A 12,512-nucleotide genomic window follows, 5' to 3' on the forward strand; every position below is an offset into this window, starting at 1 on the left:
AAACATTTGCAGAAAAGCCACTTTGGTAATATCTGAGACAACACCATTCTTATTTCACTGGGATTTTATTTCATTCTTGTAGGCTTAACATCTCACTGCATGAACAAAGAAAATATCATGTGAAAAGGGCTTCAGGCTAGCTACTTCCAAAAGGATTCAACCTTCCAAGTGCTATCAATATCATCCATACACCCACACAGTTAGCACTTTTGAATACATTTACTGAAAACCATTAATAAAGCAACAATCTTAGTCTGGTTCTTAACCATGTGTCACAGTGAAATAAGTTCATGTAAATCTGTGAACTGCACGACAATGATCAAATTAACAGTCATTTCAAGAAAAAATGTCCCTCAGGCTGAAAAATAATTAGTAGTCTCTCACTATCTTTTCCTCCTAATAAAAATCACGATATTATTGTTGACTGTGCTAATAAAACACCTCCCGTGACCCTGATGCAGCTTGATGTAAAATGTAAGGACTGTTCCATTGTGCAGTCTCACACATGTTTTATTAAACATTTCCATTTGGCTCTTCATCTGGGAACACAAGGGCCCATGGAAGCTGAAGAACTTTTGTTACCGTGTAATGTAACTCTCGCTTGTTTATTGCTGCAGTTAATAAAACACCCACTTTGAAATTCATTATCTTTGAAATTTAACTTTTAACTGCATAAACTGAATATTCAGAGTTTGGGATAGGGACAGGAACAAGAGCAAGGGTCCGAAAAAGCAAACAGGGGAAATCCATTTAGTGCATAAAAAGCAGCTCCAGGTTGCTACATATGTTGCCATAAACATCAAATCTGGGATTTTGATTTTTAGAACAACATTATATTGAGGAAGTCATCATGGTCACAGGTTGTTCAACATATTTTCCTTTTGGTTATTTATTTCCACTCCACAACTACTTCTTGAATGCTGCTGTACAAAACAGTATTGCAGGTTTACAAGAAAGATACATAAACCCTGTCCTCAACGAGCTTATAAAAAAGATGACAGACTGGGTTTTGGTGCCAAAGGGCATGATGAGCTAATGTTTGTTATTGATGCTTCCAAAATACAAATTCGGCATGAAATATCAATTATCTTAAAAAAAAATAAAAGCACAGAGACCTGACAAAGTCAGTCAACTACTGAATCAGAACATTGAGCAGCACCTCTGTATTGATACCACAAGCCAAAAGAAATCTGATTTCAATAATCAACACAATTCAGCAAAGATTTTTGAACATGGCAAGGTGAGCCAGATATAGTCTTTCCCTCAAGTAGCCTGGAGTCCAGTGAAAGAAAATTCATGACCATAACTCATTAAAATCCAAGCCAGGGAATGGAGAGTTGCTCCAGTGACTCCATAGTAGAATATTTTGATTATACTTTTGTAATTCTTAGAATTATGTCTTTGAAGTCATGAGTAATACACACATTCCTTGGGGAAAAAAAAAACGGGCATTTCAGGCACACTTACAATTTTAAGGTAGCTTCTAATTTTCAAATGTTATTAGAAAACATATACAAGTTAACAACAGATGGTGAGCAATTGGAAAGAGGGAAGAAATGTTGAGCTTACAGAAAATATTATAAGAGTATATGAGAAAAAAATCTGCAAAACAAAGGAAGTTTTGTTTTGCTTAATTTTCATGGAAGGGACATCACAGCATTCCTCCAAACTCCATTTTTTCAAAGTGTGCTCCAGGAACCATAACATGGAAGACATTAGGAGAAGGAAAGGAAAAGTGAATTGGGGGAAATCAGAGGTGGGCGGGCGACGAACCATGAAAGACTGGACTCTGAGAAACAGAGGGTTTTGGAGGGGAAGTGGGGGAGGATTAGATGAGCGTGATGGTGAGTACTAAGGAGGGCACGTATTTTTTTTTTTTAAGATTTTATTTATTTATTTGACAGAGATCACAAGTAGGCAGAGAGCCAGGCAGAGAGAGAGGAGGAAGCACACTCCCTGCTGAGAAGAGAGCCCGATGTGGGGCTCAATCTCAAGACTCTGGGATCATGACCCGAGCCGAAGGCAGAGGCTTTAACCCACTGAGCCACCCAGGTGCCCCAGGAGGGCACGTATTGCATGGAGCATTGGGTGTGGTGCATAAACAATGAATCTTGGAACACTGAAAAAATAAAATTAAATTAAAAAATAATAAAAAATTAAAAAAAAATTTTAAATGTTTTGAAGGTTCAGTAAGTCTGGAAAGACTCGGTTATGCCAGATCAAATATCTTTAAAACTTTAATATGATCACATAGATTATGAATCTCTAAGACAGAATGTTCTTTTCATAGAGCATCTCAAGGGACTGTAGTTCCACAGAACAAAGCTTGGGCATGGCTACTCCTGATGGTAGATGAGAACATGTACAAACTTACAGGTCCCACTCCTGTAACATGCGGTCTGTCACAGGTCTGGATTTTGAAGATACTCTCCAGGTGATTTCAATGCAACTTCCTGGCATCAAACCTTGGACTGATATTTGAGAGTCTCTAATACGAAAACTAAGACTTTACATTTAGATGCTACAGGTGAATTAAAGTTCACAAACAGTACTTTCAATGTGAGGGTCGACACTAAAACGTTGTCAGAAAGCCTCTTGGTGGACAGAAGAAAAGAAATGCTTTTCAAAACTATCCTCTCTTGGAAGAGGGAAAATGTCTGCTCACTGGGGTTATACTCTCCTTTACATTGTAACAATGTTAACAGTTGGGAGACAATGGGGAAGGAATGCCTGAAGGTCAGTGTTCAAGAGATCAGGCTGGTTATGCTTAGCACAGTTACCATGTACACTGCTCACTGCTTCTTTCAGCATGGGCTTTTACAATTTTATTTATTTATTTTTACAAAGCAAAATCACCTTCTATCTCTCTTCCTTTTCTGAGATCTAAGTATACAGTTCTCGTTAAAGTGAAGCAAGAGGAGGGGAGGCGTGTCATTCCTTTAGTTATTACAAGCTGCTTGGTGTCCAAATACTGAACATTCCACCCTATGTCACTTTCACTTTATAAGATACATGAGCTGTTTTGATAAACTATTTCCCTCTTTGAGCTTTGCAACTTAAGGTCCAGCAGGGAACAAGACCACAAAGGTGATAAAGAAAAGCAGATGGAACTGTCAAAGAAGGCCAAAGGCAAGAAGCAGAAGAAAAAATATGTATTTTCTGGAAAAGTCAAGTCCATAAATTAAATTGTTTTCATCTGTCTCTCCCAAAAGATAGGAGAGAGAATTGTGTTAGCAGTGTTGTCCATAGGACGTAAGATGGTATTCGCTCTGATCTTTCTGAAAGATCAAGACTCATGTCATCACTATTAGGATGATTTTATCAAGGGATTGTGGGGGAAATAAGTGTCATTGTCTTAACAGCCACTCAGAGTTTTCCATTCTACTTCTTACATTCTATATTTATAAACACAGACAAAACTATAACCTCTGTTCAGAGATATTTTGTCCTTAGGAAGCAGAGTAATTTAGAGTTAAGGATAAATCATTACAGAGCAACATCTGGTATCTTACCTCATTTCTTAAAATGATCTATAATGGCTTTTAAAAGATGTACATTTTTAACCTGTTCCTTTATTTATAAACATTATTCTGGTGAAGCACATTTCTAAACCAATGTACATCAGAGCATTAATGTTTATAAACTTTTTTCATAAACTTCTGTTTATAAAATTCTGCAGTGTATGTATCAAACAAAAACTTTGGCTCATGGTAGTCAAGTGATGGATGGATGGTTGAATGAATGAATGAATGAATGAAGCCAGCTGATACAAATACAATTCCTCCCTCAATTATTCAAGTTCTAGTTGTGAATATTATCTTGCTTTGCCACTATGATGTACCATGTTTAAATTATGCTAATATGCAGTTTTGTTATTGTTTCATTGGTCTGTCTATATAGCAAATCATTCCCAGTCTTAGTGGCTTAAAGCAACATTTAGTATCATCTCTCACATGTCTGTGAATTAAGTGAACACAGAAAAATCTGGGTGATTTTTCAACTGGGCTTTCTTATGGGGTTATAAACATGTGGTGATTGGTGCTAGTGGTACCTAAAGGTTGGATTGGGCTAAACATCCAAAATGGTGGTCAGTTCCTGCTGGATGTCTCATGGGAGCTCAGCTAGAGCTACTGACCCGTGAATCAACATGTGGCCTCTCCAAGTAGCTCTCTCATGTAGCTTCTTATAGGTTCTTGGAGGAAGTATCATAAGCACAAGTGTCCCAAGCAATCCAGGGGAAACTGAAAAGCTGCTTATGACCTAGTTTGAAAATCCTAGGACCTCACTCTATAACATTCTATAGGAAAAGGCAAGTCACAAAATCCAGGCAAGATTCAAGAAGAAGGGAACCAGATCCCATCATTAGATGTGGGAAGCAGAAATTGATGGTATTTAGCTTTTTAGTAGTTCTTTTCTCTTCAAAGATACAAACACATCTCAAAGTTAAAGTGAGAAATTTCAGTGAAAGCACTTTTCCCATTTGATCTAAAGAGGCCCAACACCATTCCAACTGTTCCCAGGATTCTCTGCTCTTGAAGCAGCAGCAAAGTAGTAAAACCCATGAATGGAACTTACATCATTTCAACTGAGTGTAAATACTGCCAATAATTTTATGCTCTGCCTTAGATGTGGCAAGTATGGCAAATATTGAATAAACTATGAAACACCAAGAAAATCGTTACCTTTGCTTTACCTAGAGCACCAGACTGCTAAACAAGTGGATGTGGAATCAGATTTCTTATTTCAATTACATCTCCGTGAAGCAAATATTAATAATCCTATTTTGCAAATGAGGCTCAAAAGGTTAAGTGATTTTTTTTTTTTTTTTGCTTTAAATTGCACAATTAATGAGTAGTAAAACTGAGATTCCAGCCCAGAGACTGTGCTTTTTTCACGACACATGCTGCTTCAATGAAAAGCGAATAAACACTGAGAAAACTTGTGGAGAAATTGGAGATCAAAGAAGAGAGGGAAGGCATAAGGATACGTGGGAAGAATAAGGTGCTGTTGGAGCCCAGGATCCCTGCGCTGAGAAACTTTTGTTTTGTGCTTAGTTGTTCCAACAAATATTTCCTACAACCCTATATAGCCAGAGTGTTGGTCTTCTAGCAACCACGGTCTGGGAAAAAGTAAAAAAGGAAACAAAAGTATAGATGCCGGGAGTGGAGGAAGAGAGGATAATGTCGTGGAGGGTCATGGAACCAGCCGCCGGGATGAGGCTCAGAGTGGCCAGAGATGGTGTGTGGGAAATACATTGACAAGTGCGGAACAATGAGATACAAGGAGAGACGGGAGAGGTGACCCCTTCCCTCCCTCGGTGCTCCCACCCCTGCTGCTGAATAGCCTTTTGGGCCTGTATAGAGCGCGAGGAAGACAGAAAGAAAAGATGAGAACATCCATGCTGCCGGCTGCATGGCACTCTGATTTTTTTTTTTTTTCCTCTTTCCACTGTTTGAAAACAAAACAAAACAAAACAGCATGCCCATAGCAAAATGAATTAACTGAAAATTTCAGTAACAGCAAGGAAATATAATGCAACGAATGAAACACACTACTTCCCAATTATATAGTATTTTGTTTCTATTCCAGAATTATGCTTGTAGTTTGATGTTAAAAAGAGGGAGAATAGTATATGCAGCGGCTACTTTGTTCGATTCATTTTATTTTTCTGAACAGTATATAATTGTTTTAGAATGGAGTTAATTTTTTTCTGAAGAAAACAGTCCGACAAACAAAATTACAAAAAAGAAGGGAACATAATGAAAGTGTTAAACATCACTTGTTATGCTGCTTTTTTCTTTGCAACTGATTTATATATGTTGCTAGTCGGAAGACTAATCAAGCCATTCAGAAAGCTTAAATTCTCAGCAAAACCTGCCTCCCCTCAAATCAGGCCAAATAAACTTCCCTGTTGCATCTTTTTGAATAAATTGATTCGTATCTTCCAGGGGTTAAGTGGTCTCACATTATTTTTGATAGCATTGATATACATTTTAATTCACGAGAGAAAATCGCATAGTTAAAAGGATACCACATTTAATGCCATTCTTTATCTCTTTCTAATTCTTATCTACGCAATCATCTATAGCCATCCCAGCCTGTTATGAATAATAATTTCTTACTATTTTATGATCCATGTTTTTTGCTGCAAAATGCACAAAAGTAATTAAGCCAAATTGAAACAATTATAGAAATACACTATTCAATAACTGAGTTGCCAAAAAAAGTTTTACTGTACCCTAAGGAGGCAAAAAAAAAAAGAAAAAAAATGCCTATACAGCAGTAATATCATTCCACATGTTACATTTATTCCTGCAAGCCAGCCAAGCTCAAATTAATTGTACTGACTAAACTTTTCTTCTTGGAGAAAATTAAAGATATGCTGTTGTCAACACTTGAGCACAACCTTGCCGACACTTAAACGCAGAGAAGGGTGTGACATCCTGCCCCGGCTGCCTTGTGCTAATTAATCACTCTGGTATTTAGGACCATTCAAGCAGACAAATTAATGGGGAATAATTAGTGTATCTTTGTTCCAGCTCAGCTTTGCACACCAGACACTCTCTGGGAGAGAGGGGAGTTTGCAGAGCGTGAGCCATTAGCACGTGCATAGTTTCACTTCTGTTCAGCAAGTTCTTCTGAGATTAAGAGAAAGGCCAAATTAGCAGACGTGTGACTGGGGTTAGGACACCCTTCTGGAAAGAAAGCCCTCTGTTTGGGTATCAGCTTTCAGAAGCAAGTTGCTAATCCAGATACTGAATTTCATGAAGTACAATTAAACCTCGGGGAAAAAATAATTTCGGAAACCAAAAACAATTCTTTTCAAAAGTAGAGTGAACAGGCTTATTTTTCTTCATATTACTTATATATATTTACGTATCACAGAGGTAAATTCACCCCTCAGAAATGTTCACATTTTTCCTTATTATTGTTGGCCTCTGTGCATTTTTATTTAAAATGGATTTTTATCAATAAATAGTATTTATAAATTTTGTAATTAAATAGTGTAGACCATTTAACCTCTCTGCAGTTAGTGAGAACTCTCTTCAGAGACTCCCTATGGCCATAAAATTTAATTTGCTTCTTCTGATAGGAATCAGAGTAGAAAATTCAGACGAAGTCTCCATATATGATTAGTATGACCAACACAGTGCTGACTACATTTTGTCCCATTTTAAACTGCTGAATGGCTTCAGTGTGTAGAGTGAAGGCACCACTTCTTACCAAAACATACTTAAAAACTAAAAATCAGATGTTGACATTTGCTAGATTGGGAAACTTTCATGATTTTGTCTCACAACAAATAAAACAGAGAGAAAATCAACTGATTCATCAGAGTTCAGATTCTACTGGATTAAACTCACCAGCTTTACTTTAATACATAGCTTCCTTCCCTCGCCAGACAAAAACATCCGATTTTTCCAAAATAATACTTGGAATACCAGATTTTATTCTGGTGCTACACTATTTCTGAGGTTTTTATGAGTAACAGTTTGCTATAAAAAGAACTTATCTAAACACACTGCAAATAATTGTGTGAAAATATGTATATACATTCACATAATCACACTTATTTTAATACCACATGTGTGAGTGCTCTTTAATTACTTTTTTCATTTTTCTGCGATTTTTGCAAGGGAGGACTTTGATTATCCAAAGTATGTTTGCTGCGTTTGAGGACTATTTTCTATGTTTCATCCCCTAACTCCCCAGCTTTGCCTCTTAACAGTCAAGGCAGGAGTGACTGTGGTAGCACAGAGAACATTCCTGCAAATTCCACACCCACCGTGGGAAGGTTTAGAATCCCTGATGCCGTCATTCTCAAAGAGCAAGGGAACCACATGGAAGGGCAAGCTAGAGAGGGTCAGGAGCTGAGGCAAAGGGAGACCACACAATGAGAAGACAGCCCACATTCCAGATCAGGTTATCAATTCTTTTGTAAGGAAATTCCACCACCCGGAAATACAAAGATGAAATGATTGTGGGGCATCTGTGAGTGGGTTCAGTCCCATCACTAGCACATCACTTAATATAACAGAAAAGAGGAATTTCCTCAGCTGGGATATGCCATCATTTGGGGTATTGTTTTACCTCATCTACCCTGTAGGTTTTTCAAAAACACGATATTATTAGGCATAATGCTCTTGGATTTGTGCTGGTGGAGAGGGGAGGGTAAAAAAAAAAAAAAAAAAAAAGCCAATCTCAAAACCACACATTCTTGCAATTTCTTAGAGGCGAGAAATGAATCTCTCTTCAGTCTCCTCTGAGATACTAAATTACTGCCTACGATAAGCCCAGATGCCATTAGAAAAGCTTCCATCCTGGGAGTGGGTCCTCCTAGATCTTTGAAGGTGCCTAATCCTCATTAAAGGCAAACCCTGGGCGTAGGAGGGGCTGCACTGGCATCAAGGCACCTGGCGATGACTAAAAGCACTGGCCCCATGTGCGGCTGCCGCTGAGCAGCAGAATGTAATTTAGTCGCACCAGCGGGAGCAGGGGTCAATGATTTTATATTAATGGGGATCACGACAGTTCTAAGCTGTGGCGTGCTTTGAAATAAGTGTTGTACAAGGCGGCAAAGAGAGCTCGGCTGAGGAAATGAGCTGTGTCACTGTCTCCTCATGCCTTGCAGCGAACACTGCAGTGTTTTTAGTCGCTACAGACTCTGGACCATCATAATATTTTATAAACAACAATTACCTACTTCGCGTTGGAAAACTCAAACTCTCCAAGTGGTGCTGCTAAAGATGAGAAAATTCCTTTCTAATCCAAATAGGGGCCACGTGCATGGCCAGTGAAAGCGCTATGGACGGGATGCTCAGAGGTGAGAACTAACTTGGGTCAGTAAGTGTACGTGTGTTACGGGCAGTTGTGTTGTTATTGAAAGACGATGTTTCATTACCATACCTTGACATGTTATCAGTGTCCGCACCTAAAACAAAAGAAATGGAGAGGCAGTTAGCAGGCGATTATTTTAAATTGTGGTCAGTAGTGGATCTTTGTCTGCAGTTGAAAGTACTATTATCAGAAGTCATTTCTCAAAATATAAAATTATTCTTAAACACATGTTCAGGAATACCATGTTTAGATTTCATATTAAATTTTCAGCAGATCGGGACGCCTGGGTGGCTCAGTTGGTTAAGCAGCTGCCTTTGGCTCAGGTCATGATCCCAGCGTCCTGGGATCGAGTCCCACATGGGGCTCCTTGCTCAGAAGGGAGCCTGCTTCTCCCTCCGCCTCTGCCTGCCATTCTGTCTGCCTGTGCTCGCTCTCTCCCCCTCTCTCTCTCTGATAAATAAATAAATAAAATCTTTAAAGAAAATTTTTTTTCAGCAGATCACTACTAACTTTTTCCAATTAATATTTGGCTTGGGACACAAGGAATTCTTTTTGTCAGCATCTCCGAGAATAAGGAAAAAAACAGCAAAATAAGAGGTCTTTCAGACCTCATGGATGGCCAGATGAGAAAGGGTACATTGTATGTGGAAAACAACAGAGGTATAACAAGGAAGGTGGTACGGATTTTCCAAATTTGCCAAATTTCTTTCAAAGGAAACAGGTCAGTTACCTGAGCCAATAGGGAGAAACACATCAGCTGTCACAAATATGACTGATTAGGGGAACGCTTTCATGAGGTGAAGATCAGGTTCCCAAGAGTTAGAAAAATATTCAGCTGTGAAAAGGTGGATGTGTTGATCAGAAAAATAAAGTCTATTCTCATAAATTGCCACTTAGTAAAACAATTAATTTTTAATATTTGGCTCCTGTGCAAGGAGAGCCCTGGCTGGTCTTCGGGACAAGTGAATCAACTACTAGTGGAGAACAAAGTGGAACCACTGAACATTGAATTACACATCATCTGACAAATCTTTCTATTAAATAAAATCTAAGTTTGACTAGCCTCTTTGAGATGTGCTTTCCAAACATGTTCTGTGAAGCAATAGGGCTGTGACAGATGTTCTATGCAAAAGCTCACATAAATTCAGGCATATATATAAAGATTCTATACTCAGATATATTTAGAAAACACTGCATTATGTAAGGTTTCTTTTTTTCATATTCCTGAAGAACATTAGTATATTAAAGGCTCTGAGAAGTCCTGAAATAAAGACTCCTTTAGCTTCCTTTAGATCTTTATCTATCCAAATAATTTTATTACTATATCCACCTCCCCCAACCCCAAACATATTAACACCCTCTTCTCTGAAACACACTTTGGGACATGTTGTATTTGAGTCCACTGAGCTGGTGGAGAGAAATTTTTATTAAGTAGAACTAGTAGATGTAATCTCAGCCCTAAGTTTATTCTCTTGCACATAGGAACTGATTAATGTAAGATCTGGGGTGATAATTATCAGTTAATTAAAATCTCAGACTTTCAGAAAGTGTGTAATAATCTACATGTTATGGGGCGCCTGGGTGGCTCAGCGGGTTAAGCCTCTGCCTTCAGCTTGGGTCGTGATCCCAAGGTCCTGGGATCGAGCCCCACATTGGGCTCTCTGCTCAGCAGGAGCCTGCTTCCCCCTCTCTCTCTGCCTGCTGCTCTGCCTACTTGTGATCTCTGTCAAATAAATAAATAAAATCTTTAAAAAAAATAATCTACATGTTATTTATAAATCAATATGCAAGAAATTGGAAGGATACTCTTATTTCCAGGAGCAAAAAGACAGAAAATAGTAGGTGTGTTTCTATTTACAAATGTGAGGAATGATAATAACCAAAGATTGAGTTTTGAGGTGGGAACATGACTAATTTTTTAATTTTTTTTAATTTTTAAGTAGGCTGCATGCCCAGTATAGGGACCAATGTTGGGGCTTGAACCCACGACCTTGAGATCAAGACCTGAGCTGTTCAAGAGTCAGACACCACAACCAACTAAGCCGTGCAGGCACCCCCATCGTACTTTTAAATAATTTGTAATATGGAATGGTTTGGATGTTGCAAAACTAGAGATACATTTAGTTTTGGTGGGATAATCCAGTCTAGAACCTGGTTAGGCGAATGGGGAACTCAAGCACAAAATATAAGGGACAACAAAAAACTTAGTAATCAAGATACATAAATTTTAATAGATATTTTTAAATTATGTAAATAAATTAAAAACCAACATATCAGCATTTTAAATAAAGATAGGATAAGTGTTGTAGATTTTTCCTTTTGCCTCGGTGTGCCTGAGTACAGTACTGGAGATAAGAAAGTGCTAGGAGGCAAATGCAGGAAGAAAGAAGGACTTATGGGAATTCAAATTAGTCCTTTCTGATAATCATATAACTTTAGAAAAAACTATCAATCTACAATGTCTCTGCTTATTCATCTATAGAGAGAACAGTATTTCTTAAACTGTTTTGAGAAGAATTTGTTTAATGGGATGTCAATAGGTGTTCAGCAAAAAACAAAGACACGTAGTAATTTTGATATTAACTATGAGAAAAACAGTATTGAATTTGGTCAGATTTCTTTGCTACAGGACTTCCTAGAATTTTTAACATGCTAATATATTTCATGACTGTCTTGTGAGAAAATAGAGTATGCAACAAATAGAACATTTATTGTCTCACACAGATTATGCAAAATGCTAAACCAAATGATCTGAGTTCCCTCCTCCCTGCAAAACTTTAAAATTCTAAAGAGATTTTTTAGAGGTTATGTGCATAGAGGAAATAGGAATTTAATTCAAATTAAAACGTTATAGAAAAAATAATTTCAACTATGCTTACAGAAATCTATATTTCTGCAAACATTTATAGCATAACGGAGTGACTTCTTATTCAAGTTCCCTAAAACAGAGGACCTACATGCTGTCTTCAACAGCCAAAAATAAATGTTAGGTTAGGGCTGAAGTCTTGGTATTGAAACCTTACCATGCAAGGAATAGCAAGTGAACATGGCAGAAAAATGGTAAGTAGACGAGAGTAGGAAAGGGTATTTTATGGAATTTAAATTTTTTTTTTATGTTTTTAAACTATATGAACATGAAGTTTGAGAGTCGGTGTTAAAAAGGGATTATTGGGGTGCCTGTGTGGCTCAGTGGGTTAAAGCCCCTGCCTCTGGCTCAGCTCATAATCCCAAGGTCCAGGGATCAAGCCCTGCATCTGGCTCTCTGCTCAGCAGGGAGCCTGCTTCCCTTCCTCTCTCTCTGCCTGCCTCTCTGCCTACTTGTGACCTCTGTCTGTCAAATAAATAAATAAATAAATAAAATCTTTTTTAAAAAAGAGATTATCAACCATAAAGACACACATATATAAGACATAGACATAGACACAAACAGAGATTATATGTATATGAACAAATGGATATTTGAAGCTTGAAAGGGGTATTCTTAGGACATACAAAATAACCTTATACTCAGAGGTGATAAAATGATATCACTCTCAAGAAATGATATCAATGGCTTCCAAAACGTTTTAGAAAAAAAAAAAGATGAAAAACAGAACTATGGAAGATTAATAATACATTTGGCAAGGTTTTTTTTTAGGAGCTTCATATCAAATAGTACAACTTAATATTGTACA

General features: G+C 37.7%; 1 long non-coding RNA gene across 3 annotated transcripts in view; it reads right to left on the bottom strand.

The window, feature by feature from the left end:
* LOC116588206 overlaps positions 1-12,512 on the bottom strand; it is a 932,011-nt gene that overhangs the window by 55,567 nt on the left and 863,932 nt on the right. Inside the window, exon 8 of one of the 3 annotated variants that reach the window (XR_004284842.1) lies at positions 8,864-8,932. The exons of the other annotated variants lie outside the window; for them this stretch is intronic. This is a non-coding gene — a long non-coding RNA (uncharacterized LOC116588206). Of the gene's footprint in view, positions 1-8,863; positions 8,933-12,512 lie in introns of those variants that run through there. 3 annotated transcript variants of the gene reach the window in all.

Source organism: Mustela erminea, chromosome 4, assembly GCF_009829155.1.
Source record: "Mustela erminea isolate mMusErm1 chromosome 4, mMusErm1.Pri, whole genome shotgun sequence".
Taxonomy (NCBI): Eukaryota; Metazoa; Chordata; class Mammalia; order Carnivora; family Mustelidae; genus Mustela; species Mustela erminea.